Raw genomic sequence first — 25,963 nt, forward strand, 5'->3', positions numbered from 1 at the left:
AACTGCAAAAATAAAGATAGAAGAAACTCACGATGACCCTATTCAAAAAGAACTAAAGAAGAATATAGATATGGGGATTTGTTAAATATTTCAATGGGAAAGGACAAATATAACATGGAGTAAATGTCAAATAATAAACCAAACCAATCATCAAAAAGGAATATAACCTGCCACACATCCATTGTTGAGTATCAGAATAGCTCTAATGAACTCAATGTTGATGAAACTCAAATTTCCTTTATAGTAAAAAGCAATCAACTACATAAAGGTATTTTGGTTCCTCCATCTTCTGAATTATTTCTAATACATTCAATAATCCTGACAAAGCTTGAAAAAACTTCAATGAGCAGTGCTCTTTATATGTTTCTCCCAATACAAAATTATCATTCCCTGTTCAACAAAGGTAGTGAAACGATCCCTAATCCTGTGAATGCATTGGAGCGCTGATAAGTACAATTCTTAACTTTAGAGAAGTATAAGTGAAAATTGTGACATGAGTGAGAAAGGATTTTTCTGTTCTGGAATTGGAAACAATAAATCTTACCCAATATACTATATCTTCTTCAAGTTCTTGAAGTTTTTTGGGTTGTTAGTTGTCAAGTCTCTATATGGCATAAGGTTACCACACCGTCCTCTATGTAACCAAGAATTCCTTTCAATTTTCCCTAAGATTCCTCCCTATAAAATGAAATTTACCATATATAGTTAAAATGAAATACACAACCTCGAAACTTATTCCTGATAGAGATTGTATATATCCTCATCCCTTCCTCTTCTTAGGGGGTAACTGAGACTACTTACTTAATGGCCGCCTTGATCTCGTCATAAGTGGCAGACTTCTCAAGTCTAACAGTCAAATCAACAACTGAAACATCTGGTGTGGGTACTCAGAAGGCCATTCCAGTCAAATTTCCATTGAGACCTGGTAGAACCTTGCCAACAACCTTTAAAAATACAATCACAATTAGTAGCTGTGAGAACATAAAAGGCGATGCTGGTGGGGATTCATATTAACAAAATTAGAAGAAAAATATGCAGAACCCAACTAGATTATAGAGAAATAACCAATTGCAAGTACACAGTTAATGTTTCTCCAAAGAAATCCAATAAACAAATAAAACCTAATTACCCTAAGCATGGGACAATATGATAAAATGCGAAAATTAGGTAAGAAATAAAAAATATTAAATTCAAATGGGATCCAATGTCAAGCAACTGTGTTGTTGCGTCTACTATAAAGAAGTGGTACTTCCCATTTGCTCTCATAACAGTCACCTAAATGTCAAGGGTAACCATAAGGATGAACAAACACCAGTGGAAAATAGAAACAGACAAGCTTAACAAAGTGGGCTTTACAAAGGGATAATTTGGATGTAAAGATAGGAAAATCGTGAGCCCTAGGTTTCGAACAACAGTGCACTTTCATGACTGCGTGAAAGTAATGGTAACAAGCTATATTTTGGCACTTGACACGGTAAGGTGGTAGTCTCACTGTTTGCTGCTCCGGTAAGACCCTGGTCATACTAAGTTTTGTTCAGGTAAGGTCCTGATCATAAATTCCCATGAAGAGAAGACATTTCAGGTTTCTCAGGGCTATCTTGAAGCAACTGAGGTAATTTTTATACATGAAAAGAATGACCGAAAGAATTGTCTGAGAAGTAAATCAATAAAACTAACCTTATAAAGTGTTTAATGTGAATGATAATCACCAGAATAAAATATTTACTGATGGTTTTAAATATGTTTAATCATCATTGATAATTTGTTGCTTCCTACCTTAGCTGCTCCTGTACTGCTAGGAATAATGTTAAAACCAGCTCCTCTGTCACCTCGCCAGTCCTTGTTTGATGGTCCATCAACTATCTTCTGTGTTGCTGTTTACATACAGAAACATAAGTCAATGCAGCTTGCAAATGCCTTGTATCAATAAAATTCAAGGGCATAATACTAGTTCATAGTAAGTGTACCTGTGATGGAATGGACAGTTGTCATGAGACCTTCAACAATGCCAAACTTGTCATTGATTACCTGCCAGAGAAAACAAAGTGTTTTTGTTCTCTTTTAACATATGGTTCCTCCCCACCAATATGTAATTTTTCTCATATAAAGACACCTATACAATGAAAACTGTGATAAGTTAGTAGAAATATCATTACAAACCTTAGCCAGTGGAGCCAAGTAGTTAGTAGTACAACTTGCATTTGAAACAATGTTCAAATCAGATTTGTATTGGTGCTCATTAACCCCAACAACAAACATAAGTGCATCCTTTCTTGGAGCTGAGATAACAACTTTTTTAGCACCTGCCTATTAGAAATCAACAAAAAAAAATTATTATATGGAGTTCAAATTGTAATTTCCATTGTTGCACTTTATACCGTTTGAAATTTACAAAATTAGATATGTTAATAGCCTTTAAAATATTTTTGCATGCACCACAAAAAAAAAAATAAATCATAGAATAGATTGTTCTCCAAAGAAACTGAAAACAAATATGTTATTTTTTAATCACCTCGTCAATTTCGAATAGTCACAACTATGGAGCAATTTTAAGGTAACCTTTCATGATGTGACTGCTCAATTTGAAATAAGTTTCAACTTAGAATAGGGTTGGTTATGCCAATATCAGTCAACAATGTCAATTTTATAAATTGAGAAAGAGCCAAAGCGAACATGCTATTGCCAAATCTGCTTGCTCATGTAGGGAGGGAGCGGTATTACTGATAAATGATATTTGAGGTAACTAAGGAGTTGTCACATGTAGGGAGGGAGTGGTATTACATGTGACAACTCCTTAGTTACCTAAAATATCATTTATCAACTTTTAGGTACATTGTATTTTTAATTAGTAGCATGTCGGATAAACTTTGAAGGAAAAAATCAATTATAATTGAATTGTGGAATGGTAATATTCAAACCTTCAAGTGAGCAGTTGTTTTCTCTTTGTCGGTGAAGACACCTGTGGATTCAACCACATACTCTGCGCCAACCTCGCCCCATGGTATTTCCTCAGGATTTCTACAGTTTTCAAACCAAAATGTGAATAGTTAGACAAATGGGAACAAATAGACAATGTCAGCACTTACACTCTGTTCATGCCTAAGCTCAAGCAATAATTGACCTAAGAAACTCTCATTGATCTCCATAAACAAGTGTTTTACCTGAAACCGAATACAGCAACAGATTTTTCTCCAAAGAGTAAAGTTTTTGAGTCTTTGACCTTGACTTCATGATGCTTCCACTGTCCGTGGACACTGTCATACTTGAACATATAATTTTGAAAAATAACAAAGGCACAGAAATTACTGCAGAGATCTTGAGTGGGCAAAATATGGTAGAAGAAAGCTATCAAACAAGTTAATAAAATCTTCCTGTTTCAGTGTATCCGTAAAACATAAATGCTGTTGGGAATAAACGAAGAACAAAAAATGCAAAACGAAGAACAATATTCACGTAGACGATCCAAAATTCATCAGGAGAATGATGTGCAAATATGCCTAAATTTCAATGAAGAATTCCTCCTAGATAGATAAATAAGGAAAAAGAGAAAAATTGCTCATTTAAAAGGACTTTACCAAAGAATAATGTATATATTACACAAGCGGACTTTGCCAAGGAATAATGTATTCATTATGCAAATGAACTCAAATATTCTTGAAAGATACCATATATAATGATTGAGCTGGATTTGAAGAGAGAAAATCAAGCCTTGATAACATTTCTGGCTTAACAAAGTGGGCTTTACAAAGAGATAATTTGGATGTAAAGATAGGAAAATCGTGAGCCCTAGGTTTCAAACAACAGTGCACTTTGATGACTGCGTGAAAGTAATGGTAACACGTTGTATTTTGTAACTTGACATGGTAAGGTGGTAGTCTCACTGTTTGTTGCTCAAGTAAGACCTTGGTCATACTAAGTTTTCTTCAGGTAATGTCTTGATCATAACTTCCCATGAAGAGAAGACATTTCAGACATTTCAGGTTTCTCAGGGCTATCTTGAAGCAGCTGAGGTAATTTTTTTACTTGAGACGCGTTATTGCCAAATCTCCTTGCTCATGTAGGGAGGGAGCGGTATTACATGTGACAACTCCTTAGTTACCTCAAATATCATTTATCAACTTTTAGGTACATTGTATTTTTAAATAGTAGCATGTCGGATAAACTTTGAAGGAAAAAGTCAACTATAATTGAATTGTGGAATGGTAATATTCAAACCTTCAAGTGAGCAGCTGCTTTCTCTTTATCGGTGAAGACACCTATAGATTCAACCACATACTCTGCGTCGACCTCGCCCCATGGTATTTCCTTAAGATTTCTACAGTTTTCAAACCAAATGTGAACAGTTAGACAAATGGGAACAAATATACAATTTCAGCACTCACACTCTATTCATGCCTAAGCTCAAGCAGTAAATGACCTACGAAACTCTCATTGATCTCCATAAACAAGTGTTTTACCTGAAACCGAATATAGCAATAGATTTTTCTCCAAAGAGTAAAGTTTTCGGGCCTTTGACCTTGACTTCATGATGCTTCCATTGTCCGTGGACATTGTCATACTTGAACATATAATTCTGAAAAATAATATAGGCACATAAATTACTGCAGAGATCTTGAGTGGGAAAAATATGGTAGAAGAAAGCTATCAAACGAGTTAATAAAATCTTCCTGTTTCAGTTTGTCCGTAAAACATAAATGCTGTTGGGAATAAATCGAAGAACGAAAAATGCAAAACGAAGAACAATCTTCAGGTAGTCGATCCAAAATTCATCAGGAGAATGATGTGCAAATACGCGTAAATTTCAATGAAGAATTCCTCCTAGATAGATAAATAAGGAAGAAGAGAAAAATTGCTTATTTAAAAGGAATTTACCAAAGAATAATGTATATATTATACAAGCGGACTTTGCCAAAGAATAATGTATTCATTATGCAAACGAACTCCAATATTCTTGAAAGATACCGTATATAATGATCGAGCAGGATTTGAAGAGAGAAAATCAAGCCTTGATAACATTTATGGCTTAACAAAGTGGGTTTTACAAAGAGAAAATTTGGATGTAAAGATAGGAAAATCGTGAACCCTAGGTTTTGAACAACAGTGCAATTTCATGACTGCGTGAAAGTAATGGTAACAAGCTATATTTTGTCACTTGACACGGTAAGGTGGTAGTCTCACTATTTGTTGCTCAGGTAAGACCCTGGTCATACTAAGTTTTGTTCAGGTAAGGTCCTGATCATAACTTCCCATGAAGAGAAGACATTTCAAACATTTCAGGTTTCTCAGGGCTATCTTGAAGCAGCTAAGGTAAGTTTTTTACTTGAGACATGCTATTGCCAAATCTCCTTGCTCATGTAGGGAGGGAGCGGTATTACATGTGACAACTCCTTAGCTACCTAAAATATCATTTATCAACTTTTAGGTACATTTTATTTTTAATTAGTAGCATGTTGGATAAACTTTGAAGGAAAAAGTCAATTATAATTGAATTGTGGAATGGTAATATTCAAACCTTCAAGTGAGCAGTTGCTTTCTCTTTATCGGTGAAGACACCTGTGGATTCAACCACACACTCTGCGCCGACCTCACCCCATGGTATTCCCTCAGGATTTCTACAATTTTCAAGCCAAAATGTGAATAGTTAGACAAATGGGAACAAATAGACAATGTCAGCACTCACACTCTGTTCATGCCTAAGCTCAAGCAGTAACTGGCCTACGAAACTCTCATTGATCTCCATAAACAAGTGTTTTACCTGAAACCGAATACAACAATAGATTTTTCTCCAAAGACTAAAGTTTTCGGGTCTTTGACCTTGACTTCATGATGCTTCCACTGTCCGTGGACACTGTCATACTTGAACATATAATTCTGAAAAATAACAGAGGCACAAAAATTACTGCAGAGATCCTGAGTGGGCAAAATATGGTAGAAGAAATCTATCAAATGAGTTAATAAAATATTCCTGTTTCAGTTTTTCCGTAAAACATAAATGTTGTTGGGAATAAATCGAAGAACAAAAAATGAAAAATGACGAATAATCTTCAGGTAGACGATCCAAAATACATCAGGAGGATGATGTGCAAATACGCCTAAATTTCAATGAATAATTCCTCCTAGATAGATAAATAAGGAAGAAGAGAAAAATTGCTCATTTAAAAAGACTTTGCCAAAGAATAATGTATTCATTATGCAAATGAACTCAAATATTCTTGAAAGATACCGTATATAATGATCGAGCAGGATTTGAAGAGAGAATCAAGCCTTGATAACATTTTTGGCTTCAGGGTTTCATTCCTAGAATATACTTTATAATGACAAGAGAATAGAGCTAATCAGAATTTTAAATATGCCAAAGATCTGTATTTTTAGTGATTGATTCTTTCAATGATCCGTAAATCGATCAAACTTGTCCGCAAAGAGTATTCTAAAGTGTTTGCAGAAATGCTTTATCAATATAAAGTTCAAAAGAAACACAGATTAGCGGCTATAATATGCATTTGCTATAAACGATTTTTCTCCAAAGAGCAAAGTTTTCGAGTCTCTGACCTTGACTTCATGATGTTTCCACTGTCCGTGGACACTGTCATACTTGAACATATAATTCTGAAAAATAACAAAGGCACAAAAATTACTGCAGAGATCTTGAGTGGGCAAAATATGGTAGAAGAAAGTTATCAAACGAGTTAATAAAATCTTCCTGTTTCAGTTTGTTCGTAAAACATAAATGCTGTTGGGAATAAATCGAAGAACAAAAAATGCAAAACGAAGAACAATCTTTAGGTAGATGATCCAAAATTCATCAGGAGAATGATGTGCAAATACACCTAAATTTCAATGAAGAATTCCTCCTAGATAGATAAATAAGGAAGAAGAGAAAAATTGCTCATTTAAAAGGACTTTGCCAAAGAATAATGTATTAATTATACAAGCGAACATTGCCAAAGAATAATGTATTCATTATGCAAACCAACTCAAATTTTTCTTGAAAGATACCGTATATAATGATCGAGCGGGATTTGAAGAGAGCAAATCAAGCCTTGATAACATTTCTGGCTTCAAGGTTTCATTCCTAGAATATACTTTATAATGACAAGAGAATAGAGCTAATTAGAATTTTAAATATGCCAAAGACTTGTATTTGCAGTGATTGATTCTGTGTCAATGATCCATAAATTGATCAAACTTATCCACAAAGAGTATTCTAAAGTGTCTGCAGAAATGCTTTATCAATATCAAGTTTAAAAGAAACACAGATTAGCGGCTATAATATGCATTTGATGTAAACGAGGGTTTAATCAGCAATCTAAAAGACGAAAACTGCAAAGTCATAAGCTGTTGAGATCCAAAGAAAAGTAACTAGATACATAGGAGGATCTGCTTTGTTACTAAAATGCTTAAATAATAGCAATTATCTTCCGAATACAGCTTTAAAATCAACCGATTATACAAATAAATCCCTCAATCTCATCCAGTAAGTCATCAAAAGAAAAAAAATCCTCAGACCCATGCACAAAGCTACAAAATCATGTCGAAATGCTTCAACAAAGTTCAGTTGTCAGGTCTCTACATGGCACAAGGTTACCCCTGGCGTAAAAATTGCAGACGAAAATTTGCAGGTGTCTTCAACAACACCCAACACGAACCTGGAGAAAAATTTCGACAACGGCAATGGATTGCTTTTCTTCCTCTGGGACGGATTTGCCCTCGACTCCTGTAGATTCAATCACGAAAACCATTTGGACACAGCAGTCGTCCTTAGACGATTCATCTCTAAGCCCGTTGGATCTCATTTCTACATTCAGGAAAGCCATGGATGAAATTTCCCCAGAGATTTGATGTAGACCGTTTCAGAGGTATGTCAGGGCAGCATGGGAAGCAAGAGCGGAGAAGACGAAAAGGGTACCCCAGGAAAATCTTTCAGGCTCTGATCTAACAGCATTCAGGCAAGGGTGAATACTTTGCAACAGATAATAGACAAGAGGTCGACCAAATGACCCCCCATATCCAGAGAACCTTCACCTTCCCTTCATCCAACGATTAACAATCCTCTAATCGTCTAACACATAATCTAATGACGTACAGGCATGACAAGTAGATTTTAGGGAAGTTCATTTCAGAGGGAAACGCCTTACGGCGTAAATATGAAGTTCCAAATTCCAAATTTTAAATTATATTCAAACTATTTATCAACCAATATATGTTTGTCCTGGAGTGTGGGTGCCAATGAGAAAAGCACGACACTAAGACCCCCACAAGGTCAAAACTAGTATTTACACATTACCATGCAAAAGAATGTCGATGACATTAAATAGAGGGGAAATGACAATGGCAGGGGCAAGAAGAGGCTATTGGTTCCTAAGGCAATAGAGCTGCAGGTGGAACCAGACTCAGATTCAGGAGGTCAGAGGTTCGAATATGTCAGCAGCTCTAAACGTCTGCAGAAGTTCATTCACAGGAATATGGCGAAAATGGTGGCCCTCGTTTGGTTTCCTTTTCTATCGGGCATGTCGTATTGTGTGCCTCCTCTACCATCTATAAAGATCGGGGAATACGGTGAATTGGAAGTTGAAATTGGAGTTATGAACAACACGACTAAAGAGGAATTCCTGTCATTTTTTGCTACAACCAGGAGAGGATAGCATTAAATGGAAGGCGGAGGCGTTAAACGGAGGGGAGGGCGATTTTCAAAATGCCACGTGGAAGATATTGTCGGCCTACTAATCTGTACAATTTTACCTCACAATAGCATAAATATGAATGATATTCCACTTTGTTTAAGTTATTTAAAAAAAATTAATAATAAACCATGATTATAAGAATATATTAGTACTTTTCAAAATGACAGTCAGTTGGGATTATCTTTCTTTCAAATGAAAAATATAATTGACAAATTGCATTCTAAATCTGCGTGTAATTCATTAACATAAAGATATAGGTAAGAATTTGAATTTTATTATTCCAAATATTAAATGACGGTGGGTGTCAACGCCTAGTTAGGGTTTTGAGGTGTAAGTGCATTTAACCCCAATAAGGGCCACCTACCATTTCAATTATTTTTATTATTCTGGAGATTGGAACAAAAATATCCAGAATCTGTAGACCCAATTGCAACTGTTGCGAAAGAATTCTGAGTGCCACAGAGTTCCAAGTATTGAATCGTATGTTGTGGATAAACAGGTCTTGAAATTTTCCCGCATAGTTGTCTGATATGCGTGGAATCAATTCTTGATAAAACTTTTTCTTTTCTCTTGCAAAGAGTTCATCGTGCATCGTCACCAAGAAGTGTTGAAATTTGGTACCGGAGGACAGGTGGTTCCCTAAGGCTTTGATCTTTGGCCTAAGGAAAAGTGTTCAAAAGAAGTTAATTTTTCTCCTAAAGTAACTTTATAATTTTTATCAAGTTAAATCTAATTTAAAAATGACTTTAAGTGATAAAGTTACTAAGTCTAATTTTAAAGTGACTTTTATAAAGTCAATGAAAAATTAGAAAGGAAAAGTGACTTTGGAAATAAATGACTAAGTGGGTCTTTATTAAAGTGGGGTGAATTAAAAAATAGAAAGTGAGATTTAAATGAGCATTTAATCTCAGCCATTGATCTAAATCTATTTCAGCCATTGGATTTAGGGATCACCCAAAAGTCACTTAGGGTTGGATTAAGGGAGGAAAAGGAGGAAAAGATCAATTCATTCTTTCATGAGCAGATTGGGAGAAGGAGAGCAAGAGAGCAAGGGAGATTTCTGGACAAGGAGGAGAAAGAGACAGCAGTTTGGCACACATACCAAGGCAGCGCTTCAGCAAATCCGGACAACTTAAAAAACAAGTAGTAAAAGGCAGATTTTTGTGAGCAAACAGGGAAAAACTGATTTTCAGGCACGAATATCGAGGAGGCGATTTTCTGCACAAATTTCGAGGTCTATCCGTACAGTCCGTACGACTGTCCGTACAATCTGTACGGTTCGTATGGTCCGTACAGCTCGTACAACGCATTTTCCAGATTGTTTGTTAGCTGAAAAACAGATAAGTTTGCTTGCTGGAAAAATTTGTTTTGTTGATTTTTTGCTGAAAATTTTCTCACTGTAAAAAGGCATTTTCCATAAATAAAGAAGAGCTCTCAAACTGGTTTTCCCCAAGAGTTGTAGGGGGTTTTTCCAGGGTCAAGTTGACCAAAAAACTCAGTGTTTAAATGTGTTTTAATGGCTGTTTATTACTGCTGATTTTTATTTCTGCAATTTCCAACATTCTGTAAAATTTCCAGAATTTGTGTTTTCATCAATATTTATTTTTTCCAGCTTGTTGAATGTATGGTTATGGGAAAGGGCATTTAACTATATGGGAGAAATAAGGAAAAACTGAAAACTGGAGTGGGAAAACAGAAATTTTTACATGGTATCAGAGCTTGAGTGCTGAAGGGCAGTTTGGGACAACAAAAGGAAAAATTACAGCTGCTGATTTTTCACTCAGAAAATTCCAGCAAGCTTATTTTTTCATAAACAACAGTTTTACCTTTACTACAGCAGTGCTATTTTTCAGTTTTAGGACAGCAGGATGTCATTGGGATTGAGGGTGGAGGATAGGCTAGATGGGCATACAAATTACAGCGTTTGGAAGGAGAGAATGCAGAGTATCTTTGAGGAGGTAGAAGTCTGGGATATCATGGTGCATACCACACAGAACCCTGTTGTTGTGCCTATTGATGCTACTCAGTTAGTTGCTTATAATAAAAAGAACAACAAGGGTAAGAGGCTGATTCTAGATGGAATCAAAGACCATTGCATTCTTCATGTGAGAGGAAAGAGCAATGCCCATGAGATGTGGACAACATTGTCCAATCTCTACCAGAGTACCAATGAGAACCGAAAGATGGTCCTGAAGGAGAAGCTGAAGAACATTAAGATGGGTAATGATAGTGCAGTTGGATATCTCACAAAGATTACTAATATGAGAGATGAGTTGGTAGCGATTGGAGAGGCCATTCCACCGACTGAGTTGGTGCGGATTGCAGTGAATGGCCTTCCCCGTTCATGGTTGAACTTTGCTGATGGGGTTTGTGCACGTGAGACCCTTCCCGCATGGGAGAGGTTTTGGGATGATTGCATTCAGACAGAGATCAAGAAAGGTCAGCTTGGGGCAGCCAAGCCAGTTGAGCAGGATGAGGATGTAGCACTGGTGGCAGGAGGCAAGAAAGGCAAAGGGAAGAAGCAGGCTTCCACAAGCGGTGGTGGGGGCAAAGGCAAAGGTAAAGGTAAACAGGGGAACACACAGAAGGACTATTCCAAGGTGAAGTGTTGGAATTGTCAGAAGATGGGACACTATGCAGTTGTGTGTCTGGAGAAGAAGAAGAAGAAGAGGAAGAACCAGGACGTGGTAGCTTCAGCAGAGATTGAGGACTTTGCAGGTCGTTTTGACCGGGAGTTTGCGTTCACTACATGTGAGTCCTCTAGTGCAGGATCACCTGCCACACAGGTTCAGAGGGAGCATGATTTTCCCTCGATTAGCAGAGAATCTTCAGGTATCTGGTATGTGGACAGTGGGGCTTCACATCACATGACAGGAGTCTGGGAGTACTTCTCAGAGCTTTAAGAGAGTGGCACTGATATTGAGGTAGTACTTGGTGATGACAGAGTTGTTAGAGTAGTCGGGGTGGGGACACTGACATTTCAGAGGGAGTCCAAACCTCCCTTGAAAGTGTCAGATGTTCTTTATGTGCTAGGGATGAGGAAGAACTTCATATCTGTCTCAGCTTTGGAGGACAGAGGATATGAGGTACTGTTCAGGGGAGGACAGGTGTTGATGTATCCCAGGGGCACTCTAGCTGATTCAGCTAGAGTGATAGGTGTACGCCATGCAAAGGTGTACAAGTTTGCATTCCAGCCCCTTTTGGCATTGAGCAGTAGTACTGACAGCAGAGCTAGCAGTTCTGAGCTGTGTGAGATTTGGCACCGCAGGATGGGACATATGTATCATGGAGCCTTGAGGACATTGCGGGAGATCACTACAGGTGTGCCAGATTTCAGTACTGATCACTTTGATACTTGCAGAGGTTGTGCGATGGGCAAGTTTTCCAAATCCCCTTTTCCCAGCAGTGACAACAGAGCGACGGGGATACTTGATTTGATTCATTCCGATGTGAGCGGTCGGATGTCTCATGTTTCCTTGAGTGGATATGAATACTATGTTTTATTCATCGATGATCACTCCAGGAGGACCTAGATTTATTTTTTGAAGACCAAGAGTGAGGTCTTCAAGCTGTTTCAGGAGTTCAGAGCTCTTGTGGAGACTTAGACAGGTCGAAAGATCAAGTCCCTGAGGTCAGACAATGGAGGAGAGTACACCCTTGGAGAGTTTGTTGACTATTGTGCGGAGGCAGGCATTAGGAGGGAGTTCATTGTTCCTTACAACCCTCAGCAGAACGAGGTTGCGGAGAGGAAGAACAGATCCATCATAGGGGCTACCAAAGCCATGTTACATGATCATGGGTTGCCATTGTTCTTGTGGGCAGAGGCCTACAACACAGCTGTTTACTTGCAAAACAGGAGTCTGCATCGTGCCTTGGGGTGCATGACTCCGGATGAGGCTTTCTCTAGGAAGAAGCTTGATATTGGTCATCTTCATATCTTTGGATGCATTACATACTCCTATATACCCAAGGAGAAGAGGACCAAACTAGAGCCCACCACAGAGAAGGGTATCTTTGTGGGCTACAGTGAGACCTCAAAGGCCTTTCGGATTTACTTTCCTGCACAGAGGAGAGTTGTTGTCAAAAGGGATGTGAAGTTCGAGGAGGACAGAGCCTTTAGGAGGTCACGGGAGTTAGAGTATCTGGATCAGCCAGACCCTCAGCAGCAGTTGAGTCAGTCGCAGGGATCCAGTGGGCAGGGATCAGGAGGATCAGGAGGTACATCTATGAGGATGTCAGGTCCATCAGTGAGCAGTGGCTCACCGAGCCAGAGGGGTGGTGCTCCGAGCAGCATGAAGAGCAGTTCACAGAGTAGTTCACTAGGGAGTCCACTGATGGACAGTTCACACGGTACCTCAGCTTCTACAGGTTCAGGTGCATGCAGGAGGACAGCAGACAGACAGTCAGGAGTTCAGGCTACTGATGGTGATGAGGAGGAGGAGTTTCATTCTCCTATGGGAGAAGCATGCTCAGGGAAGAGGAAGCCCAAGTGGCTTCAGGACACCTTGAGAGATGCCACATCTGTTGCTGAGCCGAAGAGGCCGGTCAGAGAGAGTAGACCACTTGAGAGGTTTTGTAGCTATATGGCAATGGTTACCAGCATCCTTGACTCTGAGCCTTATAGCTATGAGGAGGCAGCTAGCCAGCAGGTCTGGAGAGAGGCCATGCAGGAGGAGTATTCTTCTATCATGAAGAATGATGTTTGGGAGGTGGTGCCGAGGCCTGAGGGCAAATCCGTGGTTACTTCTAGATGGCTTTACAAGGTAAAGCATGTTGCAGATGGCAGCATTGAGAAATTCAAAGCGAGGTTTGTGGCTAGAGGGTTCTCCCAGGTAGAGGGAGTTGATTATGAGGAGACCTTCGCTCCCGTGGCTCAATATACTTCAATCCGCTCCATTATATCGACAGCAGCAGAGAGGGGTTGGAAGATCCACCAGATGGATGTGAAGACCCCATTTCTCAATGGCTTCATACAGGAGGAGGTGTACATTGAGCAGCCACAGGGCTTTGAGGTGCATGGGAAGGAGTCCCATGTGTGCAGACTGAAGAAGGCCCTTTATGGCCTGAAGCAAGCTCCTAGAGCTTGGTACTCCAGGATAGATACATATTTGCAGGGGATGGGTTTCATAAAGAGTGAGGCAGATCCGAACCTTTACCTTATTGTGATTGGTGAGGAGCCTCTCATTCTGGTGTTGTATGTGGATGACTTGGTCATTACAGGTGCAGAGAGACTCATAGAGCACTGCAAGAGAGATCTTACTGCGGAGTTTGAGATGAAGGACATCAGCTCGATGCATTACATTTTGGGTTTGGAGGTGTGGCAGGAGGAGGGGCATTTCTTCCTGGGGCAGGGGAAGTATATTGTGGACATCCTTAGCAGATTCCACATGGAGGATTGTAGACCCATGTCGACACCGATGATTACCAACTGGAAGAAGCTTCATGCTTCGGATTCCGAGTTGGTGGATCCCACATTGTACAGGCAGCTGATTGGTTCCTTGATGTATTTGGTCAACACTAGACCAGATATCTGTTTTGCAGTCAACACAATGAGTCAATTTATGTGTGAGCCTAGGAAGGTTCACTGGGTGGCTGCAAAACACATTTTGCGGTACTTGCAGGGGACAGTGGATTATGGTCTAGACTACAGGTAGGGGGATGGAGTGAGATTGGTAGGATACACTAATTCTAATTGGGCAGGTTATGCTTCTGATAGGAAGAGCACTTCAGGGTGTTGTTTTGGGTTGGGTTCAGCAGTAGTGTCATGGTTCAGCCGGAAGCAGCAGTCAGTAGCACTGAGTTCAACAGAAGCAGAGTATATGGCAGCCAGTCTAGCTAGTTGTGAGGCCATCTGGCTTCACAAGATGTTGTTTGGCTTATTTGGTCATTTGTTGAGACCCTCAGTGATTTACTGTGATAATCAGAGTTGCATTAAACTCACGGAGAATCCAGTATTTCATGACAGGTCAAAGCATATCGGGATCAGATATCATTTCATCAGAGACTATGTTCAAAAGGGAGCTGTGAAGCTTGAGTATATTTCCACTGATGAGCAGGTTGCAGATATTCTTACCAAAGCCTTACCACGGGGCAAGCATGTCTACTTCAGGGACAAGATGGGTGTGGTGAGGAACACCTTCCTCGGTAAGAGGGAGTGTTGAAATTTGGTACCGGAGGACAGGTGGTTCCCTAAGGCTTTGATCTTTGGCCTAAGGAAAAGTGTCCAAAAGAAGTTAATTTTTCTCCTAAAGTAACTTTATAATTTTTATAAAGTTAAATCTAATTTTAAAGTGACTTTAAGTGATAAAGTTACTAAGTCTAATTTTAAAGTGACTTTTATAAAGTCAATGAAAAATTAGAAAGGAAAAGTGACTTTGGAAATAAATGACTAAGTGGGTCTTTATTAAAGTTGGGTGAATTAAAAAATAGAAAGTGAGATTTAAATGAGCATTTAATCTCAGCCATTGATCTAAATCTATTTCAGCCATTGGATTTAGGGATCACCCAAAAGTCACTTAGGGTTGGATTAAGGGAGGAAAAGGAGGAAAAGATCAATTCATTCTTTCATGAGCAGATTGGGAGAATGAGAGCAAGAGAGCAAGGGAGATTTCTGGACAAAGAGGAGAAAGAGGCAGCAGTTTGGCACACATACCAAGGCAGCACTTCAGCAAATTCGTACAGCTTAAATAACAAGCAGTAAAAGGCAAATTTTTGTGAGCAAACAGGGAAAAACTAATTTTCAGGCACGAATATCGAGGAGGCGATTTTCTGCACAAATTTCGAGGTCTATCCGTACAGTCCGTACATCTGTACGTTCCGTACAGCTCGTACAGCGCATTTTTCCAGATTGTTTGTTAGCTGAAAAATAGATAAGTTTGCTTGCTGGAAAAATTTGTTTTGTTGATTTTTTGCTGAAAATTTTCTCACTGTAAAAAGGCATTTTCCAGAAATAAAGAAGAGCTCTCAAACTGGTTTTCCCCAAGAGTTGTAGGGGGTTTTTCCAGGGTCAAGTTGACCAAAAATATCAGTGTTTAAATGGCTGTTTATTACTGTTGAATTTTATTTCTACAATTTCCAGCATTCTGTAAAATTTCCAGAATTTGTGTTTTCAGCAATATTTATTTTTTCCAGCTTGTTGGATGTATGGTTATGGGAAAGGGCATTTAACTATATGGGAGAAATAAGGAGAAACTGAAAATCGGAGTGGGAAAACAGAAATTTTTACAAGAAGTTCATATTTAATATGGATTATTGAAATATTCTATCTATAGTTGATAGATATATTTATTAAATTTGAATGATTTTTAAAATAAATATTTTATTAGTTAAAACAAATTAAAGTGAAAAGCAAGACGATTTTCTGCCCTTAAAACAAATTAACTCTGAATCATAAAACAACATGCTCATTGCCGTTATTTCTAAACTTTGAACCATCAATGGGGAACCGTGAGCTTACTGCCATTCAATACAGTCCAGAATTAATGGTCTACATTTGGAAGACATGGCTGACATGGCTGGCACTCTTTTAGGGGTTGTTTTTAGTAATATTTTCTGAAAGTTTTTATGGTAGTTTTTTCTGTCAAATTTTTTTAAAATCTGGAGGAATTTATTGAAATAATAAATTTGATGGGTAATCCTGTGTAAAATTTCACCTCTAATTTTTCCACGAATTTCAACATCGGAAAATCCCAAAAATCCTACTAAAAACAACTCGTAGAAAATTAATATAAGCCCCTGAGACCGAATAAATGCCACCATACAAAAGTGAATATACAACGGTGTGGAATACACAGATTATACAAAACAATGGGAGAAGGTGCAAACAAACCCTCTGGCCAAAAAATGGCGCTGCGGGGTGTTGCCATCCATTCGTTGGAATCACAGCAATGACTACCCTTTCTTCTACTTCTGGGTTTTGTTTTCCAACTTCTTCACTAGGCAGCAACCTCTCAAGATCTTCTATTCCCAATGGCGACACTAGGATTGGAGATAACAAAGGAATTGGGCTCCTGCAAGAGAATCCCATCAATTCCTGGGACAACCTTTTCAACTGCATTTTAGCAGGCGCCCGCTTCTGCAATCGGCTAAGAGGCCGCCGGTGGGGCTGAGAGACCAAGGATCGAACCTCGGTCGCGTCGTCGTCATGTTTCTCCATCAATTCAAACGAACTTTCCTGCACAAATTCAACAACAGCAGCACCACGACTTTGGCTTGCAGCCATTTCTCTTGGCTTCATAACAACAACACCAGACATTTGCCTGGTTGAAGGCACCTGTTTGACTCTACCGGCTTATGAAAAAAAAAACCTTTGCTACCACAACTCAATGCCTGGAACTGCTCAACAAGTTGCAGATTCGATTATAGAAATAGGGGTTTATATAGATAGATGGGGAATTGGGATTCAGGAATAGATTGCAAAATATATTTGGTATCACAATAAACAGGAAGAGTGGCGAAGAAGGGAGGGATCCACGTGAAAGAAAGTTCGATCTGGCGGTGGTTGTATGGCGGTGGTCTGATCGGGGCAGTTCCTATTTCCAACCCTAGGAACTGTCGTCTGATCGGTGGGGGCTTGTAGATCTGATCCACACAAATGGTTGTAGAATCTAGTACAGAAATGTATTATTTGAAATGACAATTAAAACTATGGGCAATTACTATTGAATCTTTTCTATGGTCGAAGAGGTCTCACACAGCGGGAGAGAGTCACAGGGTCAAAGAGTATCACCTAAAAGCAAGACTAATGGCATGTCAGCTTGATTATCTCCTTTGCTCTTTGGCTTAAAGATTCAAATGGATGACGATTAATAAAACATAATTATTTTCAATATCGATTATGATATGAGTAGGGTGATACGAAAGCATACATGGACTGATTCGATCGTTTTGTCCTTAGATCACGTGTCATATACTCAATAATTCTATTTCAACCTCATTTATTAACTTTGTGATGACCAAGTGGGTTATCTCATAAGATGTTGACCAAAACACCATCTCAACTGTAAGGTAAGAGCCTTCAGAGCCTCAAAAAAGGATATCCAACCTTTGTGAAACAATTAAGTGCTTTAATTAAGCATTAAAGTTTTTGGACTTCACATTACCCATAAGTAAAAAATTTCATATCCTTATTTAGAAAATGTTTCTTGATCATAGCATGACTTTTCTGGACTCAGGCATTGCATCCTTAGTAGCCGGATTTAAACGTCGTAGCTTTTGCTTTCGTATCAAACATGAGATGTGAAGTTTCCTCTGGAAGCGACTGGCTCGAGTTCGAATCTCCCAACTATTCTCTCAACACTGCAGCCTCTGAGCAAGCGGCCTCTTCGTCCCCACGAAGGGCCCTGTTCTTGCTTTGTGAAACAATTAAGTGCTTTAATTAAGCATTAAAGTTTTTGGACTTCACATTACCCATAAGTAAAAAATTTCATATCCTTATTTAGAAAATGTTTCTTGATCATAGCATGAATTTCCTGGACTCAGGCCCTGCATCCTTAACAGCCGGATTTGAACGCCGCAGCTTTTGCTTTCGTATCAAATAAGAGACGTGAAGTTTCCTCTGGAAGCGACTGGCTTGAGTTCGAATCTCCCAACAATTCTCTCAACACTGCACCCTCTGAGCAGGCGGCCTCTTCGTCCCCGCAGAGGGCCATGATCTTGCTGGATCTTAATCTTCCTCCCACCGCTGATCAGGAAAATGAAAGCGCGGCCTTGTGGAATTAATGGGAACAAGTTTCTTGAGGGTTTTAGGGTTTTTTGTTTCGTGGTCTTCTGTGCAGTGTATTTCCACACAGCATTTTGTAACACTTTAACCAGCATCTGCAAGATATATGTTTCACATTTGATCAAGGACAAACTTTCTGTGGAATTTAAGAACCAGCGACACTGCTTTGGATCAAACGTCTGCGATTTGGAATGAAGGCAATGTGCCCAGCGGCATGATTTTTCCTCTCTTATCAAAGCTAGGATTAAAAGGCTTACTGAGACTTTGCGGCTGGGTTCTAGATCTAATCTTCTGCGGCTAGATCTAGATCTAGATCTAATCTTCTCTCTGCGGCTGGGTTCTAGATCTAATCTTCTGTGGCTAGATCTAGATCTAATCTTCTGCTTTATTTCTCTGTGTCTGGGTCTCGGCTTCCGCTGTCTCACACTGTGGGGTTATCAAAGGCAACAACCAATTTCATAGACAAACCACCTGTTCAATCTTCTGCGGCTAGATCTAGATCTAATCTTCTGCCTTATTTCTTTGCCGCTGGGTTCTACGGGCAAGTAAAATATGGCTCCCAGCTTCGCGAAAATAGTTGTTGGCTCAGTTCCATCCACTTCTGGAGGGAAAGCTCCTACCCATATCGTCAGTGAAGCCCCAACTCCCACTGTCCAGGTGGTCTAGGCCTCACTCGATGAGGCTTTGAAGTTTTCCGAAAGTGCCCTAATTTGCTGGTTCAATGGTTTTTGGCCGCGGCTAACAGCTCTCCACAATTGGATCTCGGATGTATGGAAGCCTGTCATTTCTGATGAAATTAATATCTACCCCTATGCTACGGGTTTTTTTATAGTAGATTTTGAAAATCCTGAAAGCAGACAATGTATTCTAGATTCCGGCCCTTGGTTTTGGGAAAACTCAGGCCTATTCATGAAGCCATGGAACCCATCATTTGATCCCTCAACAACAGTCATAACATCAACACCAGTTTGGGTGAGATTGCCAAGCCTACCCTTACATCTTTGGAATCTCTCCTCGCTAAAAGCCATTGGAAATGCAATTGGGAAATTTTATTGTAGGTGCCCAGAAACAGAGGAATATACCAGAACCACCTATGCACGCATCTGTGTGGAAATGGACATCAGCGTCAGATTCCCAGCTGTAATAAACCTAATAAGTAAGACTATGTGTGGAACCAGAAACTCGATTATGAAAGTGTCCTCTTCAGATGTCGATCCTGCTTTGAGACAGGGCATCTAGCAAAAAATTGCCCAAAAGCCTCCCAGAAAAATTCTACTAGAAAAAACCACCACAGATCTACATGGTGGGAAGGAGCACAAAAAGAACACTATAGTGTCATCAAAGAAGAATACTTTAGAGCAAACTCTGAATCACAATAATTTGGGCAAGAAAGAAACAGCTCTCAAGACAAGCAGGGAGAAAGCCCTGCCCAACAACAGAAAAGAGAACTCGACGACCCCTCAAGCATCAACAGTTATGAGGATTCGAATATCGCGCAAAATAAATATTCATTTAATAGCAAAGCAGATCTCCTAGACCAAACTTCTTCTCCGACTATCTTCAAAAGGACGAACACAATAGACCGCGAAGCTAAGACACCAATGTCCCAAGGACCAGAGAGATGAAGGAGATGTAAGATAAAGAAAGTTGGAAGACCGTAGAGAAAAAAAAGAAAGCTACAGCACCAATCTCTCCAAGAAAGACGAGGAGCCATACAATTAAGAATTAAAGAAATTATAGGTCTGATAGACCAATTTGGTCTCAGTGGACGTTAACCACTATCATCATCATGATCATCATAAATTAAGGTAAGGTGGTTTTTTTTTTTTAATCATAAGATATAAAAGTAAAGGTAACCGTGAAAGCTCCACACAAGTTTGATATTTCACAAGGTAAAATGAGACATTTTTGTTGTTCCATGGCAGTGCCAAGTCCCATACTAATATGCACTATAGCCATAGCTGTGCACAACATCCCATAAGGATTAGCTATGAGTATGGCTCTCACATTACATGTGGAGATTTACTTGTGCAAACAAGCAATGTGTAGAGTTTTTTTGTATGGATAAGTAGCTTTCCACACAGTGAAAGCTTTGCACAAATCCAATTAAATTTGGACAATGAAATGCCATACAAATCTAACCAAATAATTGATCGAAGGATCAAATCCAATTTTATAGTGAAGTATCAAGACTTTTTTTACCAAAAGTTTATACATACACGAAATTCCTCCATGGCGTAAAAACTACATCGCCCTATGAATATCCATCTCCAATGAAGTCATCATTACAGGAGAATTTACCCACTAGAATACCTGTGTTTAGAGAGATGAACTACATGCAATTCACATTTCTTTAGAACTTGTTTGAACACTTACCTTAAATCCTATTAGAGTATTAATCACAACGTCGTCCATTACTATTCCATAGTCAATGTAGTACAAGTAAGGAGATAATGCTCAGCGATGTTCAACAATTTTAGGTAGCAAGTAAATGACAGTGGGTGGAATCCTTATAGATTCCCTGGCTAGGTTTTGTATAAATTGTCTTATGATGAATGAAATAAGCAAGCTCATATAGTGAGTTTCATATTTTTGATATGGTATCAGAGCCTTCTGATGTGGTATCAGAGCTCAGATGACTTGTGAGTTGTTGTGAGCTCAGAGCCATAGCTGTGGGCTCAGTGGTCTTGAGTCATGTGAAGGAGGCAGTTAGTCTGAAGTTATGTGTAAGCCTAGAGGATGTGAAAGAAGTTGAGTGTGTAGTGTTGTTGTGTGAAAGTTGTTGTTGTGTGAGGAGCATTGGCATGAGGAGGCGTTGTACGTTTTAACCCCATAGAGAAATTACCTACATACGAATTCTAAAAAATAGAAAATAAACAATGCGAGAGCAGAACACATAAAACACATATACACAGAGATTTTCCCCTGGATCCCAAAACTGGGACTACCAGCTTCATTTTTCATTATGTTCCTTTCAATGTTACAATACATATTTATACATGTCAAAGCATCCAATACCATGGACCGAAAACTATTGTGTCCAATACCATGGACCAAAAACCATCATGTCCAATACCATGGACCTAAAACCATCGTGTCCAGAAAACATGTGCGAAAATCATGCACAAAACCATAGGTGGGTCCGCCCAACCTAACATAGGGTCCAAAACCAAAATTTTCCGGGGCGCTGCCCCAGACCCCATAAAGTGGGGTTACGGGTGCCTTTCAAACCCCCTATTAACTACGTCAAAAGAATATAACACAACCCAACATTCTTCCACTTGTTGTTTTCTTTCCACAGGGGGCCACAAGAGAGCTTAGTCATTTTCCCAGCCCTGAAATGCCCATTGTCTCTCTACACCAAGAGAACTTCTCAGAGTAAACAGATTTTGTCAATGCATCTGCAGTATTCTTCAAAGTGTCCACCTTTACAAGCAACACCTTTTTGTTTTCTATCATATCCCTCACAAAGTGATACTGAACAACAATGTGCTTTGTCTTTGAATGATATGCAGGGTTCTTTGCCAAGAAAATTGCACTTTGGCTGTCACAGTATATCCTTATAGCTTCCTATACTAACCCCATACTTGAACACAATCTCTGAAACCAAACTACTTCCTTTCTTACATGAGTGGCTGCCATGTATTCTGCCTCTGTAGTTGATAGTGTCACTACAGATTGTTTCTTGCTCATCCAACTGACTGCACCTTCAAATAGGTTAAACATATACCCACTTTTAGATCTTCTCTGATCCAGATCTCCAACCCAGTCTGCATCAACAAAGCCATGAATATCCAACACTCCGTCCAATCCTGGTCTTCCTTGGTAGCACAGACCATAATCACTAGTGCCACGCAAATACCTGAAAACCCGCTTCACTGCTATCCAATGCTCATTTCCTGGTTTTGACATAAACCTACTCAATACTCCCACTGCATGTGCAATGTCTGGTCTAGTACAGACCATTGCATACATCAAGCTACCGACTGTACTTGCATATGGAACACGGGACATGTCCTCTTCCTCTTCTTGTGTCTTGGGACATTGCTCAGCAGATAACCTCACACCTACAGGAATAGGAACCTTCACCAGTTTACTATCTTGCATATTAAACCTCTGCAGTATTGTCTCGACATACTTCCTATGGCTTAACCAAAGCTTCCCCTTTGCCTGATCTCTTTTAATTTCCATGCCCAAAATATAGTTTACAGCACCAAAATCTTTCATGTCAAATTTGGAGGACAATTGGGTCTTCAAATCTTGGATAATTTCTTTGTTATTTCCAACCAGCAACATATCATGCACATACAAGACCAGATAAATAACACAGACACCAATTAATTTAAAATACACACAATGATCTGCTTTGCTTCTCGTGAAGCCAAGTCCCTGTATAAATGTATCAAATTTCTGATACCACATCCTTGGTGACTGTTTTAACCCATACAGAGACTTCTTTAACTTGCATATCAGTTATTTCTTACCCTTCATTGCAAAGCCTTCAGGTTGCTTCATGTAGATTTCCTCTTCCAGATCCCTGTGAAGAAATGTTGTCTTCACATCCATTTGTTCTACCTCAAAATCAAAAGCAGCAGCAATAGATAAAAGTAATATAATAGAAGTTACCTTGGCAACAGGAGAAAAAATATCACCAAAATCAATTCCCGGCACATGGGAATAACCGTTTGCTACCAACCGACCTTTGTATTTCTCCACTTTTCCTTCTGCATTTGTCTTCTTTTTGAACACCCATTTGCTGCCAATGGGTTTCCTTCCAGCCAGCAACTCCACCAGATCCCAAGCCTCATTTTTGTGCAAAGATTCCATTTCATCAACCATGGCCTCTTTCCAGATTTTTCCATCCTCTAAATCCACTGCTTCCTTCACAGTTTTGGGATCATCGTCAGTAATAGATAAAGCAAAATTTGAACAGAAATCTGATGGACTATACCTTTCAGGCTGCCTTCTTTCTTGAACAGATCTTCTGACAGCCGGAGTTTGTGGCTCTTCATCTTCTGATTCCTTTTCTGCTGTAGAGTCTGATTCTTCCTCCTTTAGCTCAAACTCTATCTTCTCAGGTTTCTTTCATTGGACTTCATGTTTAATAACATCTTTCACCTCTCTAAACACCACATCTCGCTGTACACAACCTTCCATGTGACTGGGTTCCAAAGCTTATAACCCTTTAAACCATCCTTATACCCAATAAAGATGCACTTTTCAGATTTACTATCCAACTTGGTTCGTTTCTCCTTTGGAACATGTACATATGCATCACATCCAAATACCCTCAGATGTGAAAGAGAGGGTTTCTTATCAGTCCATACCTCTTGTGGAGTCTTATCCTCCAACGCTGATGAAGGTGACCTGTTGACCAAGTAACATGCAATATCCACCACCTCTGCCCAGAATTCCTGTCCTAACCCGGCACCACTGAGCATGCTTCTTGCCCTTTCCATCAACGTCTTATTCATTCTTTCTGCAACTCCATTTTGCTGAGGTGTATATGGAGTAGTCTTCTGCCGTGCTATACCACACTTCTTACAGAATTCTTCAAATTCCTTGTTGCAAAACTCTCCACCATTATCTATCCTCAGCACCTTTATCTTCTTCTCTGTCTGGTTTTCCACCAGAACCTTAAATTCTTTAAACCTGTCAAAGACTTCAGATTTCTTCTTAAGGAAATATATCCATGTATTCCTTGAGAAGTCATCTATAAATGATACATAGTACATAGAATTACCCAGTGATGGAACCTTCACAGGTCCAAACACATCACTGTGCACAAGCTCTAATATCTGTTTCGCCCTCTTACCACCAGAGGGGAAACTCACCCGATTCTGCTTCCCATATACACAATTTTCACAAAAATCAAAATCCAGAGAGCTATTACTCATACCTTCTACCATACCTTTACCATGAAGTATTCGAAGGCCCTTCTCTCCAATATGTCCAAGCCTTTGATGCCATAGCATGGTCTTCTCTCCAAAGACCACTAGATTTTCTGCTCCACTTTCAGGAACCATAGAACTATTGCACCCATCAATAACAATGCTACCTTGCAGCTTGTACAGAGTTCCAATCTGAACTCCCCTCATCAATACCAGTGCTCCCCGAACCATTTTGCAGGTATCCTTCTCGAACATTGTTTTTACACCTGCATCATCCAGCTTGCTTATAGAAATCAGATTTCTGGCTAATGCAAGAATATGTAGAAAACTTGGAAGCATTCTAACCCTTCCACCTTGCAACTTCAACTCTACTTTTCCACAACCAACGATTCTAGCCTTCCTGTCATCCCCCAAGAAGACATCACCACCATCATATTTCTCATACTCGCAGAACCACTCTCTATGGGGAGTGAAGTGAAAGGATGCACCTGAGTCAATCAACCATGCCTCATGATCTACATGTGTACTTGAAGAAGCCAAGTACACATCCCCACCTTCATCTGAGGTGGTTTTCGTCTCTGCAGAAGGAGTCTCATCAGATTGCTTTCCTTTGTCAGGAGCTTTAGATTTATAGTCCCTTTTAAAGTGGCCTTCTTTTCCGCATTTCCAGAACACCACCTTTACAGGTTTTCCTAGAGATTTAGATCTCCCTCTAAATTTAGATCTCCCACTCGATGACTTATTTTTGTTTCTGTTCTGGGACCGTCCTCATACAAACAAGGCATCACCATTCTGGCTCTCCATATTTTTCCATCTCATCTCCTCCGTCAGAAAGGCTGAGACTATTTCATCAAACTGCAAGGTAGTTGCATTGCTACCTATTGCAATAACTAGACTATCCCACGAATCTAGTAGAGAACACAACAAACTGATGCACTTATCTTCATCTGAAATTTTAATATCAACAGATGCTAACTGACTTACCACAATATTAAATGCATTCAGATGCTCTGTCACCGAGTCTCCATCTTTCATCCTCAGGATATACAACTTTTTTCACAGGAACAATTTATTCACCAGAGACTTAGATTGGTACAAAGTCCCTAACTTGTCCCACAAAGCCTTCGTCGTAGCTTCCCCTGATACATTCAACAATATTGAATCTGAGACACACAATCATATTGTGCTCTTTGCCTTCTGATCCGACTTCTTCCATTCTTCATCAAACTCTCCCATTGGTTTAGTGCCTGGATCTACCGTGATCCACTGATCTTTATCCACCAACAGATCCTCCATCTTGAGTTTCCACAACTCAAAACTATGACCATTAAATTTCTCGATCTCTATCTTTCCACTGCTCGCCATCTTCTTTCACCACTAGAATTGATCTCACAGATCTCCCATTGAACATGTTCTACCATAGGCCCGACCGAAACCCCTCAGCAACAAAGGCATCCCCTTGAAGCCAAAACTGCTCCGATACCAAATGTAGGTTTTAACCCCGTACATAAATTCCCTGCATACGAATTCTAAAACACATAAAACACATATACACAGAGGTTTTTCCCTAGATCCCAAAATCGGGACTACCAGCTTGATTTTTCATTATGTTCCTTTCAATGTTACAATACATATTTATACATGCCGAAGCATCCAATACCATGGGCTGA

At 39.5% G+C, this 25,963-nt stretch overlaps 1 pseudogene; it reads right to left on the reverse strand.

The window, feature by feature from the left end:
• Window positions 1–596: 596 nt before the first annotated feature.
• On the reverse strand, window positions 597–16,935 carry LOC149149516 (glyceraldehyde-3-phosphate dehydrogenase, cytosolic-like; annotated as a pseudogene).
• Between the last annotated feature and the right edge of the window lie 9,028 nt (window positions 16,936–25,963).

Source organism: Pinus tabuliformis, chromosome 9 (genome assembly GCF_031772625.1).
Source record: "Pinus tabuliformis cultivar Carrire ecotype Pingquan chromosome 9, CPIR1, whole genome shotgun sequence".
NCBI lineage: Eukaryota > Viridiplantae > Streptophyta > Pinopsida > Pinales > Pinaceae > Pinus > Pinus tabuliformis.